Source organism: Corvus brachyrhynchos, unplaced genomic scaffold (genome assembly GCF_000691975.1).
Source record: "Corvus brachyrhynchos isolate BGI_N302 unplaced genomic scaffold, ASM69197v1 scaffold90, whole genome shotgun sequence".
NCBI classification, from domain to species: domain Eukaryota; kingdom Metazoa; phylum Chordata; class Aves; order Passeriformes; family Corvidae; genus Corvus; species Corvus brachyrhynchos.
In genome coordinates, this window is record NW_008236932.1 from 5621944 (window position 1) to 5642404 (window position 20461).

A 20461-nucleotide genomic window follows, 5' to 3' on the forward strand; every position below is an offset into this window, starting at 1 on the left:
CCACCTCTCTCAAACCTTAGGGCCAATACTTCTATGGACTCCAGGAATTTCTATGCGATTTGTTTTGTGAAAAATTCAGTTTCCACCAAGCTTGTCTTTTTCAAACCATGCCCCACTAAGAAGCGTTTTCTGCGACCATTTGACATCCAGTGCTGATGAACTGTTGTGCCATTGCCTTCATCTGTCTGCAGTGCTTGTGACCTCAGTGAGAACCACAGAACTCCCTGCAAGTCTGTGCACAAGGACTGAGCCTTGCTGACAGCAGTTTCAAGCATCTGTCTTGACTAACACTTAAAGCTGACCTCTTCACTTGGCTACTTAGGCTTGCACCACCTGTTGATCTATCATCTATTTCAGCCCACTTTGGTGTGTTTCTTTATGCTTCATATTTTTTGAGGATCAGTTTGAACTGTTTTGCTTTGACTGCACAGACACATGTTTTGGGATGAGTCATCTGGCACTTTTACACATTTTATTAATACTGCTATGTAAGTGTGAAACCCCTTATCTGTTGCCAGAAGATCTCTCCTTCTGTCTTCTGTTTCTTTCACTTTATTTTGCTTTGAACTCACTCCAGTTCTCACCTTCTGCTTTATGTTCTTTACCTGCAACTGCCCATTTCTTACAGGTAATGCACATTCATAATAACCCTCCCACGATCTACTGATTTCCCTGTTTCTTTGTTCAGTTGGATTTTTTAACTACTTTGACCTATGAGATTGTAGCATTTACAGAAGGGGGTGGGAGCTGGAGCAGGCTGCAGTCCTGCTGTAACTTTCTATTACAATGGAGGTTAAACTAGGTGAACTAATGGTCTTTCCTTGCCTGAATACCTGTCAAGAAAGCACGGAGTGGGAGAGGAATTCATAAACAAGATGCAGTATATCATCTGGCATGTTTCCAGTAACTTCTCTGGAGCTAAAAAATTTACCCAAGATGATTATGGGCCCCAGATGTTTCAGTTTGTTAAGTGCATTTTTGAGTAGGTATTTAATGCCAACACAGTGAAGCATCTTCTTAAGGAATGACTATCCCTAAGAGAAATCTGAGGCAAACTGAGGAAAAAAAGTGGGACTGATTTTTCAAAGTAACAGAAGTAACAATACCTTGTTTTTTCATTCTGTAACTGATGTTGTACGCTCAGTTAATATTCAGTAATTCATATTCTGATTACTATATTTAATCATTTTAGAAAAGTCCTAATGTATTTTGTCCATTAGAAAAGCATTTAACAAAAAAGTATCTAGTCATTATCACTAGAATTCCTACTTTTTCTGCTTGTAATACCTAATAGGCTAATCCTTTTTGAGATTAAAAATTTAAAACTGTACAAGAAAAGCAGTTTGGATATGTGTTGGGAATCAGTTCAGATTTGATCTAGATACTTAGATCAAGGTTTTCTGAGCAAAACATTTTATCTGTGTCAGAACCTGGGAGTGCAGAAGGTAGTGGTGGTGATCCATCCAGCTCAGTAACATTTCTGTACCTGACGTTGAGGAGCACGTTCACTGAGGTAGCTTGTGGTGCAGCTGCAGTGGGAGCTGCAGGTTGAGCTCTGGCAAAGAGGCTGTGAAGAGCTGACCCTCGGCACAACAAGGGCCCAGGGACCTGTGGCCCAGCCAGGGGACCGGACACTGAGACACGGCAGGGGCGGAGGGACCCAGGAGTTCCTTTGTTCTGGGTCCCTCCTCAGAGGCACCAGCTCGAGCTGTTAGTTTGTTATTTAGTTATTGCACCAAGAGGTTCTTGCTCTGGGATGGGAAACCTGGGGTCAATGCAATAAGGAAACCTGGTGTGACTGCATGAGTGTGGGGGGTGTAGCTGGGAAGCGGCCTCAGTCCCAGCTCAAGTGGTGCAAGAGTGACTGCCAGAGTAGCTCCTGGATGGTTGGAGTGGGAAGTTTCTTTAGTAGTGGGCACTGTCAGCTGCACCAGAAGAGTGTAAAAACAAATGTTATACTCCATAAAAAAATGTTCATTTTCATAAAACCTGATTCAATTGTGGAAAAAAGGATGACACTTTGTTTCCCTTGTCATGTTCAGAATTACTCTGAGTGCTCTTACAACATGAAGAGATTTATGCCTTTGAGTGCTGCAAAACTTCTGACCTCAGGAACATTTCTTGGCAATGAGTTTCACAAGGTAATTGTGCACTAACAAAATGCATTTCCTTCCATTAGTATGAAATGTGTTGTCTGTCAGTTGTATAGGCTATTTCCCTTCCTTTTCTTTTTTGATATTAGTGGTGAAGATGTTGGTGGTTCAACTTCTTTTCTTTGCCTGATGTCTGCCCAGCCCATCAAATAGCCTTTAGGGGTCTTCTGAGGGTGGTGAGTAAGTGGGTATTATTAGCCTGTTAAACCTTAGCTGTCTTTTATGTGTGTTGAGTCATTATAGAATTAATTTACTGTAGAAATTTCTTTATATCTTATATTCAGAGTCTGTGTGTGGAGCTAAAAGCAGCTATGCAAACTGACCCAAGAGATGCTGGTAATAAGCCCTAAACAGACGGGAAAAGATACTGGAAGAAAATATTTATCCAAAACAATTCGTTGCTACTGTATCTGTTGAAATAAAATGCAAAGGTACCTGAAATGACATTTGGTTAACAAACACTTCAAAATCTGAAGTAACTTCAGAGGCATTTTCCATTGAAAGAAGATGCAGTACTTTACAACCAGTGTTCAAGCAATTAGAGTGCCTTGGTAAGCAAATTCCTCTTGACATTTCCTGTTAAACCTGTGCCATCCATGACAACCATACTATTGTTGCTGTACTTTGAATCTCTTCAATGTGATTCTGTAATTCTACACTTTTTTTTTTTAAATTGGAGGAGCTAGAAATAACAGCATGTGTGCTTTGGTGTATTATAGCTACTAAATAACTGTGTTTCTAAGTTGACTATATTTTTCTTACAAAATACCTCTGAATTATTCAATTGACTCCAAAGAGGGAGGTAATACTTTATTAAGCCCTTTCAGCCCTTCTATTTGTCACAGATGTTTGGGAGTACTTTTGCTAGAAATATTAACACTGCTGATGACAGGTTTTGCAGTTTTTGCCTTTACCATGTGCCAAAAAGTGCCAGGACATATAAACCTGAATAAGACCATCAGCATTAAATTTTCTGGAAAACCTTTCCTTTAGGTGAGAATATTTTACTCATAATGAGTGTAGAGGAGCTGAGTGAACTATTAGTGTTCTAGAATCTAGAAGCATGTATTGTTTTGTGCTTTGTTCTGACTGTCCCTAGTTAAATGGTATCATGCAAATAGCACCACATGGGAAAAACTGGTAGAGATAACAAACATAGAAGTGATTCATTCTGTGTTGGGTCTGTACGGACAGATTTCTTTTACTGGCCGAGTAGATTCTCAGTAGGTTCAACAAATTTGCATTTCAGTCAGGGTTTATTGTCCTCCCTGCCTGTTTTCACAGTTGCTGTTCAACTGTGCTGATGGGTAACAATGAAGAGTATGCAAAAATTCTAAGGCAAAATGCTCTGAAATGTTTTTTACCACCTAAATTATTAAATAGTTTCATTCAGAATTCTTATATGAAAGCTCTAATTACTCAGACTTCTGATGTCAAATTTGGTCACTAAAAGTTATCACTGAAAATTTAAGTGGTCCAGAGTTATGTGCATTTCTCAAGGCAGTGTTTATTACACTCATACTATCTCCAATACATCATTACTAGAACAATGTCTAAAGCCACTGATTAAAAATATAATGCCTGGAATAAATATGATACTATATCTACACTGATCTCTGTCTAAAGTCATCACCAGTAAAAGTTTCGTGATTTGATATCACAGAGACAACAAATGCAGAAAAAAATAATAAAGGAGTTTCTAATTTTTTTTTTTTTTACATTAAATTAGCTGGTACAGTCTGCATTCTGGTCTCTCACAGTCCTTTATAACTAGAACTTGGGTGGATATTTATGCTGTGATAATTATTGACAACTGAGATATGTATCCCTCACATACTCTAATCTCCATGCCAAACAAACTGAATATGAGGATATACTGATATATTTATTATTAAAAATGTAATGTCCTATGTGTAGTTATTGAACAAAGATTTCTACATACCTCTTTTGTTATGATGATTCTACAATTTTCTTAGATTCTCTTTAAAAAAGTCTTTCCTTGTTCTGTATCATTGTGAAGTAGTGAACAGTCAGTGTATAGCACCATGAACAAATCTGTTTATAAATATGAACATTGCACAGAGGAGCTCTATAAATGTTCAGCCAGGCAACGGATGTTTAAAACTTGCTGTATTTAAAATATATTTATTTTACAATCTTATAATGTTAATGATTTATTTAAAAACAGCTTTCTTACTTGGAGAAAAATGTTCTGTTATGAGCATTACTAGCTGAAAAATCCTTCACACTGGTTTTAGATACTGTCTGCAACCTCCATCATGACTTGATTTTGTTGGGGTTGGTCACATCATGCAGTTGTGACAGAGGATTTTCTCGAGTGATCTCATGCTTGACTAGTTTGGTGAAAGTATTATTATGAGGAGTATTTTTCTTACTTAAAATGTTCTACTCTTACAGTGAAAATGTAAGATACAGTTTTATTTGTAAACAGCTGAAGTGTAGTATCTGCAATACACAACACAAAAGTATAATCACTGTCAAAATGACAAGACAACATCCCAGAAAGTGACTGCTGTAATTGACAGAGGTGGCAATCAGGCCGTGAAACTGTTTTGTTCTGATTGCATATTCATGATTCCTCTCTATAGTGTGTTACAGTTACTGTGTGAGTCGTTCTAAGTGGATGTTTTAAAACGTCTAGACTGACACCTTGTACTTTGAGATTGGCAAGTCTTATCTTTCACACCGTTCCTTCCACCTTTTTTCCCCATGTCTAAATCTTGATGTGCAGGGCTTAGTTGTGGGACACATCCAAGAACACATACATGCAGGAGGACAACAAACTGTTGTATCCATGGTGCTACACCGCTGATGGTGGTTTGCTGGTAACTCAGTCTGACATTGCACAGCCAACCCAGCAGGCAGCTGTCAGTACCTGGTGAACTCATTCAGCAGTAGCTGAGAAATGTGCTTTCATACACAACCATTAGCAAATCATTTGCCTGAATTTCTCTCTGGCCTTGGGTAGCTCTTTTTAAGAGGGCTCTCTAGTTTGCTATTTATTTGACTCATTTGGCCTTTAGGGCAACCTCTTCCAACATGCTGTGCCGTAACAATGACAGCTGCTGGTGGGTGAATGATAAAGCTGCAGACACTTGCAGAAATAAACTGCTCCATTTGCCTCTTGGATAAGCAGAAGGCAATGTTCTCTCTTTTATGATTTTCACTCAAGTTCAGAGAGAAGTTTGGAGGGAACAAAGAAAAGACACTATCTGTTCCTATTTTTTTTTTCATTATTTGTTTTTCTGACAAAGTCAAAAGATTATTTTAATTTTTTTTTTTTTCCCAGGAAGTTTATCAAAAACTGAAGTTCTGTATAACTACATTCCTGAAGACTTTCCACATTGTATAAATACGTACTCAGTGGTCCAGAAAGGAAATTACTATAAGCAGAATTTATGAAACGTGTGCAAAAAGAGAGATTAGGGAATTGCTCTTTTATTGCACATTAATTCCCTCCTTTTTCTTATTCTCCTATTAACTGTACACAGAAAAGCTTTAACTTGATCTCAATGCAAAAGTAGAAAAGGTGGGTTTTATAATTAAAAATATCTTGTGCAGTTAAGAACTACTAATTCCTATCCACCTCCATTCATGAACAAAGGAAATATATACTATAGGATGTAATTCAAGACTCAAAGGTGTGTGTGGGTGTCCCAAATTTACTGTTGCTTTGTACAATTGCTGCCTTACATCTGACCTTCCTCAAATCAGAGTCTTTCCACCATTTTCCTGGGTGTTGCTGCCCATGTTCTCATGGCAGAAAACACAGAAATCTTACATTGGCTAATCTTTCTCTCCATGCAGTTCACATCTAAAGGCCACCATGCACCACAGTCATATGGATTTGAGTATTTTTTGAGTTAAATATGCTTCTGAGTGAAAGAAGAGAGGGGCATCTGTCTGCAAAGCGGACAAACTTGCAGAGAGTTGCACAGACAGCTGAAAGCTGACTTTTATGCCTGAGGGACATTGCCCAGGGTAACAGGCCAATTTCCTTTTGCTCTCTTTGTGCATCCAGCATAAACATGTCTGTATTTGTTGGACATTGAGAATGAGTAAGTTGCATGACTGGAGGATCTTCTGTACCCAAGATTAAAGCAATAAGTCCTGGTACTTTGACAAAGACAGTGAACAGCAAACTTAGACTTTCAGACCAGGTCACCTGGATTTAAGGTATTTGCAGTGAGTCCACCAGACAGAGAACACTGTTGAGTCTGGTCCTTTAATAAAGAATAGTTCACAGGGCAACACCTTAGACTGCTGTCAACATTTCCGCAGTACCGGATCAGCCTGGGACAGTAGCCACAAGAGCATCCAGCCTACCAGAAAGCCCATTTTGATGTCTTTCTAAATGAGAGAGTGCATTCAAAAGCTTGGATGGAACTACAAAAAATCTGGTCCCTTCAGGACACAGCAAGTAATCTTTCAAGTGTCTCCATGTCTCTCCCAACTCCAAACCTACCAGCAGCTGAACAGAAAGAGTGAAATCACCTAAGATGGCAGAGCTGATCAAGCCTTGCTCTTATCAGAGGGAAGGCCCAAACTGGTTTTCTGTCTGCCTGTCCCCTGCTGCAGAGACCTGCCTCTTGTTTTGCAACTGCTGTGAGTCTTCAGTGAGCTGCGAGTCCAGTGCTGACATGTGCTCACTTGTTCTCACAAACCAGAGTGATGCTGTGCCATATCCTGCCACAATAACTCTTGCATCGAGTGAGGGGGCAGCCAGCCCTTTATAGTCCCACTGCTGACCTTGTTAAAAACATAAGGATGTTCTCTTTCCCCTAGATGCATGGTCCAGAAAATATTTGTGATCATGCAAATTTTGGAAGAGGTGTCAAAAACGAAGATAATTTTTGTTAGATGATGATGTATTTTTCTAATTATACTGATAAAGTTTGTTCTGTTAGTGTTAATACCTTTATCAATTTTTAGCATGCTGGCACTGTTGTTTAAAAAAAAAAAACATAAAGAAACCCCATGGTAAAATGCAGTTTGTGAAAAATTGAAGTGTTTTATAGAAATTTTCCCCTAAAAAAAAGAAAGAAATGAAAGATTTTTAGCACATTTTCGGTTTTCTTATGTCTAAGCATTTAATAAATATGAAAACAGCTTTTCTTCAATTTATAAGTACATTAATGTGCTGTATATGTAAAGAAATTATATGACTAGATGTTTAATATTACACCCTTTGAGTTTTATAATAAAAGGAGAACAAAATGTTTTAATGGTGTTGACAGATACTTAGAAATTAGTGAAATTAGTACTTTTGGGTTTTAATTTCATGGTAAATTTTTTATTTTATGGTAAATATACGATTTTTATGACTTTTGACTTCGATATGAAGTAATATTTTTCTGCTAACTGCTAGGAATATTTTCAGAACATGAATCGTGTTTAATGAGTTTTCTTCACCTTTTTGTGAAGAAGTAACAACACACATATTTTCCCACAAGATGGCAGAGGCGAGTTGTGAAATTTATGGGCACAGAGGTATGGAGACACGTGAAAAACTGAAAATAGACGATACAGGCTTGATAAACCAACAAGAATGAGGATATTACAGAGTCACAGGGAAAACTCCATCTTTAATTCACTTTTTTGTGACCAGACAGAGCAGTCTGTCTATTGTAAGTAAGATCATATACCATGGCTTTCCAATAGCAAGCCAAAATTGGCTACAAGATCTAATTACAGTTAGTTATCTAAGATTTTATTTTTATTTTAAATGAAGTGTTTTCAGGTACAGATTTCACTCTTACATACATATTTTTATATTCATATGGCTGAAAAGTGTTCATATATTAAGTCTGCTGTTAACTGAGTAGTTAGAACTCATACATTATTTTGCCTAAAAAAAAAATTAAGAAGAAAAGATATTTGAAGAGACAATAAAGGAGATTAATTACAAGTGTAGTGATAAATACATATCAGAAAATTTGTATTTTATTAATAATCTTAATTAATATTTTATTATGCCAGATCTTGTTCTAAATCTCATTCAAACTGAAATTAAAACCCCTGTAAGTAATGAAATACTGCATAGCAGGGAGTTGCCATAAATATACAGTAAAGAGCTTGTTCAGTAATGAGAGGAACCATCATCAGTGGGCAATGATCTTTACTGTTCCTAACTGAGAAATACAAGCACGTTTTTCACACTACTTTCATAAAAATCCTGCAATTATTTTTATTTTGGTTTCATTTAAGCTCTGCAAGAAAGCGAGTGGAGTACGAAAGCCCAAACAGCAAATCCCAAGCTTTAAGTAAAAGCTGGGGGTTTTTTCCCCTGTTTTGTATGAAGCAGTTTGGACTGCGTGTCTGTCTCTCTACACATATATGTGTGTGTGCACACCTCCTGCGATCCCTCTGCCTATTTCCAGCTTTTCCAAACGTTTCCCAAAAGGATGTACACCTATGTTGCTAATTATGAGTACTACTTTACCATGACAGTGCAAAGAATGACCATTTTCTGAAGATGTTGGCGCAGAGTGAGTCCCCAAGTGGTGAAAACCATCAGTGGTGCAAACACAAGGGACAAGGCCAACTTGCAGCAGTTCAGGAGCTGTCCACATGAGTTTGGCCCTTCCAAAGTCACAACTCTCTATGATTTACTCGAGGTAATGTAAAGCCTTCCTGTGAGGTTTGCATGAGGAAATGTTTCATCCAAATGGATCCCAGCCGAAGTTAAGAATGGCCATTCAGAAAGCATGGCTTGGCCCCATCCAGCACATGCACTTGCTGGTAAAGGGTCACACTTGGATACCTGTGTCTTTCCAAAACACAAACGGGGCAGCTGGGGATGTCTGCTCCACAATGCAGCACGGAATTCTGGCTGAGACAGACTCTTGGTCCTTTCTTCTGACATCACAAGGTAAAGTTCCTACTTTGCAGCTTTCAGATGGGTTTCCAGCAAGGTGATATCACCTTGCCTTTCACAAGCAAGGGGAGTTGTCACACAGCCTCGAAGCCAGCAATGCAGCAAACTTGGGAGGAATGGATTGACTGTCTCAGCTGCTGTAGGGGGAACAAGGAGAAGCACGGTAGGCTGCAGGGGATGGGAAGAGCATGCATTGAGTCTTTGTATAGTTAAGTTTGCCTGTCTGTCCCTCAGTTGCTGTTACTCTGTTGGGTCTTTGAGAGTACTGTGGTTTACAGAAATGCATGTTTTGATGTCAGAAAAGACTGTTTATGTCATGTCCCGATTGTTGAACTAATATGGACGTTGCTTCTGTAAGATCTTGGAAAAGAAATTCCAGTGGGAAGGATGTTCCACAAGTCCCACAAAAAGTTCCAGCCTTAAGTGTTTAAGAGCTTTTGCTAATCTTTAGCATAGCTTTCCTTAACAATTATAATTTGTGTTCAAAATTTGTTGTTCTGACAGTGACTTACAGGAAGAACAAATGGTCATGATTATAAAAGAGATACATTTATTTGAGGAAAATTGCCTGTTCTTCTACCCTACATGTCTTTTTAAATTAACTTTTATTTTTTTTTAATATGGTGCTTGGAACCAGATGTGGTATTCCTGAACTCACTGCTTCTGACTTTGAAGAAGGAGTTCCCAGCATTGCTTTGGCTGAAATGACATTTATTATAATTTGGAATTTTGTTTGGATTTTTTTTCACCTTTGACTACTGACCAAGTTCTCATTTGCTTTGTAATTGCTATGTCCATTGAACGCTTTGAAGGCTGATTTTTATTTCCTGTAGTTTTTTGATCTTGACTACCAAAGCTTCTTTTTTCTTAATGATATTTTATGTCTTTCCTGCTTTATGCAAATTCTTGTTAGCTCCATTTGCTAAGAGGTAGATTCCACCTCTGCTGAAATCATCAAGGTCTGCACTATTCTCATGAATGAAAGTTAAATAAAGTTATGAATACCTTAAAGCTAATTGATGTATCATGTAAATATTACATCGGCAAATACAAATAAGGTACAGACTTTATTCCGGCGTTCTCTAGGTATCCTTTAGTTTTAACCTGCTACTGAAAAAAAGTGACTGTAAGGTATTTTTATGTTTTCAAAACATTTTGTTGCAACATAGACTGAGATGATTTTGTCTGCTCAAGTGAAAGCTTACTTTATTGATGTGGGGTTTTTGACTCATTACAGTGTCAGGTTGACACTGCTGTTTGAATGTCTCAAAGAAGAATGGGAAGAGTCTGATTCCCACAACACCCAGTTTTATTGCATTGGAGTAAACTGTGTTAATCTTTTTTCATTCAGGTTGTTTGGGTTTTTTATATATGAGCACAAATCATAAGCATGCAGGTATATTCTCTCACTTTTCTGAGCCTTTTAGACTGGTTTTGGACCTTCAGATGTTGGAAAAGGCAGACAAAACAAGAAATTATGAAGCAATTTAGCTGTGTGATGGAGTTAAAAGCAAACCAAGCAGACCATAGTTCGTACAAATCAGTTTCACAGAAGTAAAATCAACTTGGCTCCTGAAATCAAGTGTCTGCAAGAACAACCAGAGAAGCTGAAATTAAAAATAATTCACCTAAAATGTATTTTCAGCTTGCTTCTGCCATGGTATCATCTTTTTGAGGTAAGATTATCTTATCCAAATACAGACTTCCAAATGCAAACCACTAGTGCTCACGTATAAATAAGAAACTTTCTTACCTTTTCCAAGTATACTCTACCATGTCTTAAAGAGTTTGAAAGTTCTATAGCTCTTGTGAGTTGACTTAAACTCTTTTGACTACATTGTCACAGGAGGAAAATATACTCATTAAAAAGTCACCATAAAATTTCACTTGGAAATACATTTTTATGAAGATCTGTATTCCTGACAAACTTGATACCATTACCACTTTTAGAAAGTACAGTCAAAGGATGCAGGAATAGGAGTGACTTTTTTGCTTTTGATTTTTCTAATTGTGAAAAGAAAGTGTAGCTCACATAGGAAGTTTCAGGTTGTTTGTGCTGTCTCACAAGCATGTGGTGGCTTGTAGTTAAGCATGACAGAACAAATGGAATTGGCATGTTCTTCTTTCAAAATGCTGGTGAGAAAGCTGGAATAAAAATTGAAGGAATGGTAATTAAATGGATGATATAACAAATTATGTTACTTTTTAAATTCTCACCTGCACAAACAAGAACAGATGTTGCTTAGCTTTCCACATTTTTCCCACATTGGAGAATAATGTTATGTATAAACACCCAAAAAAACAATATGCAAAAGTGTCAATAATTCATGTTTGTATATTACTTGGTTTTGGAAAGAAGAAGGCTGAATCGAGGATGTAAGCCAGCTTCATATTGTAAAGAAAGTAAACAAATTAATTTAAAACACCTTTCTATTTTGAAAAGTAAATAAAATACATTATTTCGTGGGCATTTTCTTTATGTCAGCATCTCTTAGTTTGGGTCATTTACATATAACATTAAAATATTTCATGATAGGTGACTCCAAAAAGACCTTGGACCTGGAAAGTGAATTTGCCCTTTATATTTCACCAGAAACAAGGATTCTGAGATCATTGATTTTTCAACTATTCTGTTGATAACAGGTCAGAAGATCTGATCCATTCTCCCAGCTCTTTTCATATACTAATTGGAAAAAATAAAAGTATTTTGCTCAAATAACGCTACAAGCAGCTTTCTGAATACAAACAAGGATCAGAGCTATCAGTACTTTGTCCTTACTTTCTAAACTAGAAGTTTTATAAATAGCACAAACTAAAAAAGGAGGAAAAAAATTTGAAGTTCATATTACAGTGGATTCAACAGTTTTGTTTGACTTTCAGTTTACAGCTGAAGTAAAATGTTTTCTCTCTCCCTCAGGTACTCTCAGAATTTCAATCTGACTGAGAGTAGATCTGAGGTTTTTCCAAGAGCTATCTTCCTCTGCTTTAGAGGCTCCACATTTTTAATTACTGCTACAAGTTGAAGAAATTCACTTGAATATGTAAAAACTTCATGAGGTTCTGTAAAAAGACAGAGCAAAAAGACATTGCTGCCTCCAGAAGAGATTATTGCTCTCTCTGAGAAATGCTGCATGGAAAAATACTTTTTAAAATTTAAATAAAATATATAATTAAAATTCAGGGACAATTTCACTTTTTTCCTTGGTTATTTTGAGTAAAGTATTTGCATTTATCAAACAGTTTTACTGTCAAACTAGGCTACTCTGAAAAAGCCAAGAAAAAAAGCCAAACCACTTGCATTTAAATACTACAAATCCATTTTTATATCTGCCAAGTCTTGCTGGGCTTCACACCAAAATTATGTGAAACTACAAATTTCTTACTGTACCACTCTGACTCTCCAAGGATTAATTTAGAAAAGAGGAGTAAAAGCCCACATGTGTGTATTCTCTACCAAGATTCTTCCTTTAAAGTTTTGTTCTAACAGGTTTTTTATCTGTTTTCTATCTCTTTAGAGTTTTAGAGAAAAAAAACATTTAGCCAAAAGTTTCAGATCTTGCAGTGAACACCTGGCCATGAAATCCTCCTAAGTTTTAATCACAGTACCAGTGCAATAGTATGAGCTGTCTTTCACTTGTGGTGAGGAATTTTTCCACATTATTATCAATGTACAGCTCATGCAAAAATTCCTCATACAATTAACTTTTTTGACAACTGTTCTTTCCTTGCCTTCTTGACAGAGCAATTCAGTACGTTCCTTACTAATTATGACACTTAAGCACTTCAGAAAACACTTTTCATCTTCAAAGGTTTCTTCAGGCATTGATATTTGTTACGTGTTAAAACGTTGACATGGGTCAGGCAGAGAAACAAAAGCCTCTTTGTAGGAGCCGGCGAAGGAGTAGAAGGTTTTGGGACGTGGTTCTACTTGCAGTTGTCCTCACACAGCCTTTTCTGCTGCCAGGCATGTTTACATAGCCAATAATTTCACCCTGGCTTAGCCCCCAGCTGCCGGCCACAAGGTTCTACACAAAATAAAGCTGGACCCAAACCCCAGCCTGGATCCCACCATCTGCTTTCCGGGTGCACCAGGATCAGCAGATCCCTCCCACTGCATCCTGGCCACGGAACTGGCTGAACACCCTGACCACTGCTCCACCGTGCCCTGTGACATCCCTTCTCCTGGGTTTCCTTTTTCAAAACACAGACATCCAGTGCTCCAGCGGTCACATGGAAGTAGAGCTCCGCCTTCAAACAAGTGGGGTCCCTGCAGCCCTTCTCATCTCCTGCAGAGGGTGGTAGCTTCTTTACGTAGTCTTTGAATCTCACTGAGTTACACGATATAAGCCAAAAATAAAGTTATTACAGAGTATTATGCTCAAGCCATTTAATTGCAACAGCCAGAGTCACAAATCTTGATTTTGTAGTATATGTAGTAGTTAAAACCCTATGGGATAAAGTTTCAGGGAAATTTTATGGGGTTGTGTTTAATCTGCTGTAGCACACATACCACACAACACCTGCAATAAAAGAGTTGGATATATGGTTCAGTGAGCAGCATGACTGATATGTGAACCAGAAAGTCATAATATCAGGAAAGTTATTATTACCTAATCTCCTTTTTCTCCTTTGTATCTTATCACTGGACACATTATTTCTTTTACCAGTGCCTCAGTTTCTCTAACTGTACAGTAAAGAAAGTCACGCTTCCCAAAGTGCTCTGGACAAACTCAGTACTTAAAAATCTGTGGACAATTTGCAGATCTGTTTAAGAGCAGTGGCAAAACTTCGCAGGCAAAAAGATTTCTGCAGTTATGAGATATACCACAATATGAGACTCTGTGATTGCAAAAATTGCATTGACCTAATGGTCCTTGACACACAATTGTTTTCACACTGGCAGTACAAATCCAGTCAGACCTAACAGACCAAGCACTGTCCCCAAGGTAGCTACCAAACTTTGGACTAGTAATGACATATGCATCCAAATAAAAGTGGTTCCTTTCAATATGTACAGATTTTTCCTGATAATATAAAAGACTTCTGGCGGCTAAAATCCATATATATATTGACAGTTATGGACAGTCTCCACACAATTTTTATACAAATCTTACAGCTGAAGGGAAAACATTAGGAAAGAAAACAAAGCAAACAAGCAAACAAACAATGCTTAAAACATCTAATTTTCTCTTACTGGGATGCAAACTATACCCTAAATTACACTGTATTTCCTTCAGAGCATAGTTTAAGCAACAGAAGTTTCATACTGTCCTCTGAAGAACACAAAGAAAAGTTGTGTAGTTTGAAATATCAAAAAAAATCTCAGTATTTCCAATTCATTAGAGTCTAACTCATATATCTGGTCTATATCATCATTTTTGTGAGCTGTTGATCACAATACATCAGTCATTGCCCTCTGTACAGAAGATACACCAAATCCCTATTTTGCATTACCTTCAGTAGCATGTAGTTGTTCACTCTAAATGCTGAACCTGGACTTCTCTGTTCCTGACTGACAGCGTCTCTGCAGAACAGTCCTGGTGGAGCTCTTATGGTGAAATAAAGTCTGTTTCATACTGACTGCTTTAAAATTCACTTTTTTTCCTCTGTCTTTGAATTTCTGTTGATTTGTGAGTGGAGGATTCTTTTCATGAAGTGTTGAGGGGCCCCTGCAAGGACTCTGATCCACAGAAGAAGGAGCTGGAGCTTTTTGATCAGTGGCTTTGTTTTCTGCTTGAATCCTGAATGTATCAGCTTGATAAGTTTTTTTGGTTTAAGTTTTGTTTTACTATGTTTCTCATTTTATATTCTCCATCCTAGTTAGCAGATGCTTTTGAATTCTGTGGCACTCCCAGGATAACTGGGTGGATAGGGAGGCGGAGTTCTTTATTCTCAGAGATTTTTTGATATCAATATTGAATTTAGTGAATTCCACCTGCACTGTAAAATAATCTAGCATACAGAGGAGTAGGTACTGAAACACTCGTGTAGCTGTGGTTAGCACCAAAATGCACTGGGTAAGTAGTGGACCCAAGTCACCTGATCTTCTAAGCTAATATGGGATGGTTCATCTGCACCCTAAAGAGCTTTTCTAGAGATGACTGACTGGGGGTGCAGAGCATCCCACTGGCACTTGAAATATGCATGAAGATGTTTAAATTATGTATGGCATATTGCCCCTGTTTCCCACATTCCTTCACCAGGAGCTTGCTATACCCAAATCAGGGTACTCTTTGTTGGTTTCCCTCCCCTCCTCTTCTCCTGGGTGCACACAGATGCCCTGCAGGGCTCCAGTGTTGCCCTCTGGCTGCCAGCCAGCCCTGCCATGCCTCTGGGTGCAGATGGAGGGGCATCCTCTCCCAGACAGCCCCCTCCCACACAGGGGCAGTTTTCTCTGCTGATCAGCTCCTGAGCCCTGCAAGCTTTCCAGTGCCAGTAATATACACACTTGAAGATTCAGGGGAACATTAGAAACCTCACGTTTTGCAGATCCTTGGAAGTATCTCAGAGGAGTTCAAGAGGAGTTCATTGACAACTTCTGAAAATCTCCCCAGAGTGGATGGTTACTGCCTGAAGGGCAGTTAAGCAACAGGGGAGACAATGAACTTAGTTTTATTTGTGAAATATTTTTCTCTTTGATAAGGTTAATAATTTTAATGTGCAATTATATTTTCATTTGCAGTATGTAATATTCATACACTGATATTTTACTATCTCTAAAGAAATGTGTTTTGTTATCCTGTATTGTATAGCTGTAGCCACTTTCTCGGACAGCTTACTAAAAAATTTCAAAAGGGAAGATTAGCCATTGTCTCCCTGCAGTGAAGTTAATTTTCAGCTAACCATTTGGGCTTTCTGAAATTTGCTCTAGGTCTGTCCTGGTGTTCATGTTTGGTCCCTTGCCTCAATTTCCCCATTACTTACTGTTCTCATAGGTTTTCAACTGCCAGTTTATCACATTAAATGTCCTCCTGCACTTGTGGGCAATATAAAGTACAAAACTGTCTCTGGCTCCAAAATAATAGTTAAATATAATGAATTCTCTAAGCACTCTATTGAAATAAAACATTAATCTTCCACTTGTATCTACGCTGCAGCCTAAGCCATTGGTACATGACATTATTTCCAGTGCTGTAACATCTTCAAAAAAAAACTTTGTGAGTAAACCTTGTTTCACTGTTGCCTTAGTGTTTCTGAAAGCTAAAAGACAAAATCTGTTCCAAAAAGGGATTAAACTTCAGTGTCCAAAGAACACCTCTGAGACACAGACTCGGATCTGGCCCAAGGGCACCAGCTGGGTGCAAAGCTCCAAGGATGTCGAGGTTAAACTAGTTTACTCTGCATGGGCAATTATCCTAGTACAAACTACTCTTGACCAGAAGAGAGAACGAGCAGTTTTAGGAGACATCAGTAACAAAGTCCATACTGCTACACTGATAAGAAGGGAATAAACGAAAGCAGTTTCAATTAACAGAACTTCACCTGTATAAAATCTGTCAAGGGTGTCCCTCAATGATATTGACAGAATTACCTGCATACTATCAGCATATTAACTACAGTTGGCTTAACTCGTAAAGCTCTTACCTTCAGAAATGTTTCATACCTGCATTGCCAGTGGATGATCCAGCAGATCTCCACTCACGTCCCAGGAAACTAATCTTCTACTGCTAGGGATCTAGAATCCAAATCAACCAGAACTTAGAATTTGTCCTGCACTTGCACTCAGGTAACATTATTAGAAAATGGTAAGACAGGGAGAATTAACTTCCATGCAGAAAACTTGCCCATAATTTCCCTCCTTAAAAAGAGATGAGGAAATATACATTAGCATACTTTTGTCGCTGATATAAATACATATTTAAATGAGGGAATAGTAACAGCAAATGGGAAATGTAATTTGCAGTGAAAATCTTGTTTGAAGTAATCGTGGGGGTAAAAGATAGAAAAAAAGGAGAACATCTTATTTTACGGTGCTGAATTGGAAGTTGTGTGTGCATTCATTTCTGTGTAGTGTTTAGTATTAAAAGCCTAAAGTTTCTACTGCCTATTCCTTTAAATAATAGAACTATTAAGGCAGCACACATGCCAGGGTCTTTATTAGACTATAGGTAGTTCTATTCCAATGTAAATTTCAATACCATGAAATTGAGATAATTTTATTCATTGTTATCTCCTGCTTTTCAACATACCACACATGGGATCTTTCTTTTTCACGCAGTTTTGCAGCAGTGAGCCTGAAGAAAACGCATGTTAAATATCTGGTGCCTTACAGGAGCTTTGATTCTTGATTTTTTCAGCTTTCACATCAAATTAAGTTGTTACAGCATAAAGTAATGAAAAGCAACATTTGTATTAAACTGTAGTTACATTTATTGATTGATGCTAAAACCCAGGCATTATATTTCCTTTCATTTTGGAAAATAGATGAAATTTGTTTAGCTCAATCTTTATTCTTTCAACAAAACCAAGAAAATTTTTCCAGTGTAGTCTGCAAACTGACTATCTATGCTTAGGAATAGAAAGACAACTTGGTGCTATGCTCCTCTTAAAGGTGTTTTTATCATGGCTTTTTACTTCTAGTCTCTACTCTTGTGCAAAGAGTTTTATTAAGCATTGTGCATCCTCATATGCAGCACCTCTGAGTCACAACTTACATACTTACCAGAAAGAAAGGTTAAATATGCATGTACAAAGCTATCTATCAGAAACAAAGAACCCCTGCACATCTTGACATGTTTTGCAACAAGTTCAAGGACTTCTGCAATATGATAAATTATAGCTGTGAGCAGTCTTTTGGCCTCTAGGATCTGCAGAGAGTGAAAGCTAGGGGAGAAAAAGAAGAACTGGAGTCATGTGAATTCGGCAAGTAGCCAGCTTTTCTGGAAGTCCTACACCAGCCCTAGTGGGAGCAATAGGATTTCCTTTGGTTGGCCTTTTGTGTTCTGTGAAGTCAGCACTCCTTCCCCTCCTAGAACAAGGGGGATGGTCTCTGGAATTACACAACCTCCTTAAGAATGTCTTTTATTTTGAGGTCTACAGCAGACAAAGAATAATTTGATATCTGAAATCGCTGCCTGTCTTGTTGTCTGTTATTGGCTCCCAGTTTCCACCTGTATCTGTATCTGTAAAAGTCTTTCAGGACAAAGGTCATTCCGTGTATATACACCATTTCTTAGGCTTGCCTCACTTCTGGCTGCTCTCAGGGATGAGGCTATAGGCCACGTATTCTTGTCCAAAAGGTATTTACATTCTTACAAATATTAAGTTAGTGATGGAAAAACAACTTTTTGGTTTTGTGCTTGTGCAACAACTATCCAGATACGAAAATAATCTGTGAAAATATTTCTTAGGCACCTGAGTAGCAATCACTGGTGTTTCAAATAAGTGCTACTAGTACATTGGTGTCAGAGAGGTATTTATATATCTTTAATCATCCTAGTGCCTTTTAATTGTGTAGTGCTTAGCTAACTTTTTTTCAAAGGAAAGGTATCATTCAGGCTCAATTCCATCTTAGGCAAACTTCATCAGGAGTAAAGTTTTTCTAGCAGGTGCAAATAGGACAGTTCTATGTCCTGGTGTGGTGTGTGACTTCACCAGAAAGATGAAAAGGCAGATATTGTGGACCCACTGCTATCCTTGGACCATCAACATGTCACCAGCTTGAGACCTCCTGCCAACTCCTGGTGGCCTCAGTGCCTGTTTGTGAGGTGCTGTCTGAAATCTGGTACGGGGTGAATAATAACTAAATCATTATAGTAATTTCTAACTGTCCCTACTGAAATACCATGTGGATGTTGCACTGCACAGATGAAAAGAGGGGACCAGTTCAGAATTACTAGTCTTCCATTTGTGATCAAAACTAGCTACAGGTTCATTGTCCCCCAGGGCACAAAGCTAGTTCATTAACCCCCTGCACTAGGCAGACTTTGCACTGACACCTTGTGCTAATGATTTCTCACACAGAACCTGTCATTCCAGGCAAGAAGCAGGTTTGTGTCCTTGGAGTTGGAACTAGAGAAAATGTCATTGTGATTTAAGCAACAGTGATCAAAAGTAGCTAACACAAATCAGTAGGACTGAGTTCCAAGCCTTTATACTAATCCAAAATAAGTAAAGAACACCATGTTCAAAGAAACGGTTTTTGTATAAGACTTGACTTTTAAGTCTGTGCGCAAAAAATATTCTTTTTGATCTGAGTTCAGTGATTTTCCTCGCTTATCTAAAAAGAGTTAGCAACACAGGTAGTAAATGAAGCTTGAATATAGAACAAAACCATCACTAGACAACTGTTTCTTTATGGTTTTACCAGCTCAAGAAAGAACCATATTGAGAAACTATTAATAGTGCTCTTAGAGCATTTATTTATTAGATTATTGTGTCTAAGAGAAGCAGGGGGAGAGAGGTGATGGACTCTGGGCCATGTTTTGCCCTTGGTGTTGAACTCCTGTGACTGGCAACAGCTTGGGCTGTCACTTTTTTGGCTCTCATGATAGTTACACTTAAAGATCATTTGTGCTTTTACCATGAACATGTACCATGTTAATGGTACATTTCCGGATACATTTACAAATCCATATGGAGACTAAGGAGGTGACAGAAGAGTTTCTACCCTGTATACTGTGGTGCTGAAGAATCAAAATTCTGACTGGGTTTCAGAGCAAATATGGCATGTTGGAAAGTAGGTATTAAATGTAACTTTCTGTGACAGTTGGAACATCCTTAAATGAATTACAGATTAAATATCTGTACTAAAAAGTCACTGAGTAGCAGCCTCTGCATTGTTGTTAATTGCTAATGAATCAAGCTATGCACTCCCTTCCAGACATTCAAACATAGAACTGGCCATGGAGTTTATACATGACAGATTTTGTAACTTAACAGGTATCAAAGAATTTCGGGATTTTGGACTCAACCAGTTTTTGGTCAACAGACATTTCTGTAATGTTATGTTTGCATATTGCTACTAAATATGATTATAAGGATAGGAAGCCAAATAGGAAAAGGCTATAGCTCGTCTTTTCTTTGTTTCTTTGTCTTTTATAGGTGTGAAGTTGTACATTGTAAAGCTACTTCTTCATTTCAACCAAGTCTTGCCATGTTTCCCTAACTAATCATGTGCAGTCTGAGTTATATAACTCCTCCTGGATTTGCTCTGATTTATTAATTTTCTATTTTCTCTAGGACTTTAAATCAGCAGGGGATATACAAATCACAAAAAACCATTTACTCAAAACCAAATTTTGAGCTCACTGGAATAAAACTCTATATGTACAAAAATAAAGCCTTTGGATAATATTCAGAAAAGAAGGACACATGAAATTTCACAGTGAAGCTGATCTGTGGTGGGTGGAAGTGCTTGTTTTAATAGCAAAAAATATGGCAATAGCTGCACTGTGCAACCTGTACTCTA

At 37.9% G+C, this 20461-nt stretch overlaps 1 long non-coding RNA gene across 1 annotated transcript in view; it reads right to left on the bottom strand.

Annotated features, from left to right (window-relative positions):
* Positions 1–7739: 7739 nt before the first annotated feature.
* LOC108445211 overlaps positions 7740–20461 on the bottom strand; it is a 16170-nt gene continuing 3448 nt past the window's right edge. Inside the window, exon 2 of the long non-coding RNA XR_001859980.1 lies at positions 7740–16726. This is a non-coding gene — a long non-coding RNA (uncharacterized LOC108445211). The remainder of the gene's footprint in view (positions 16727–20461) is intronic.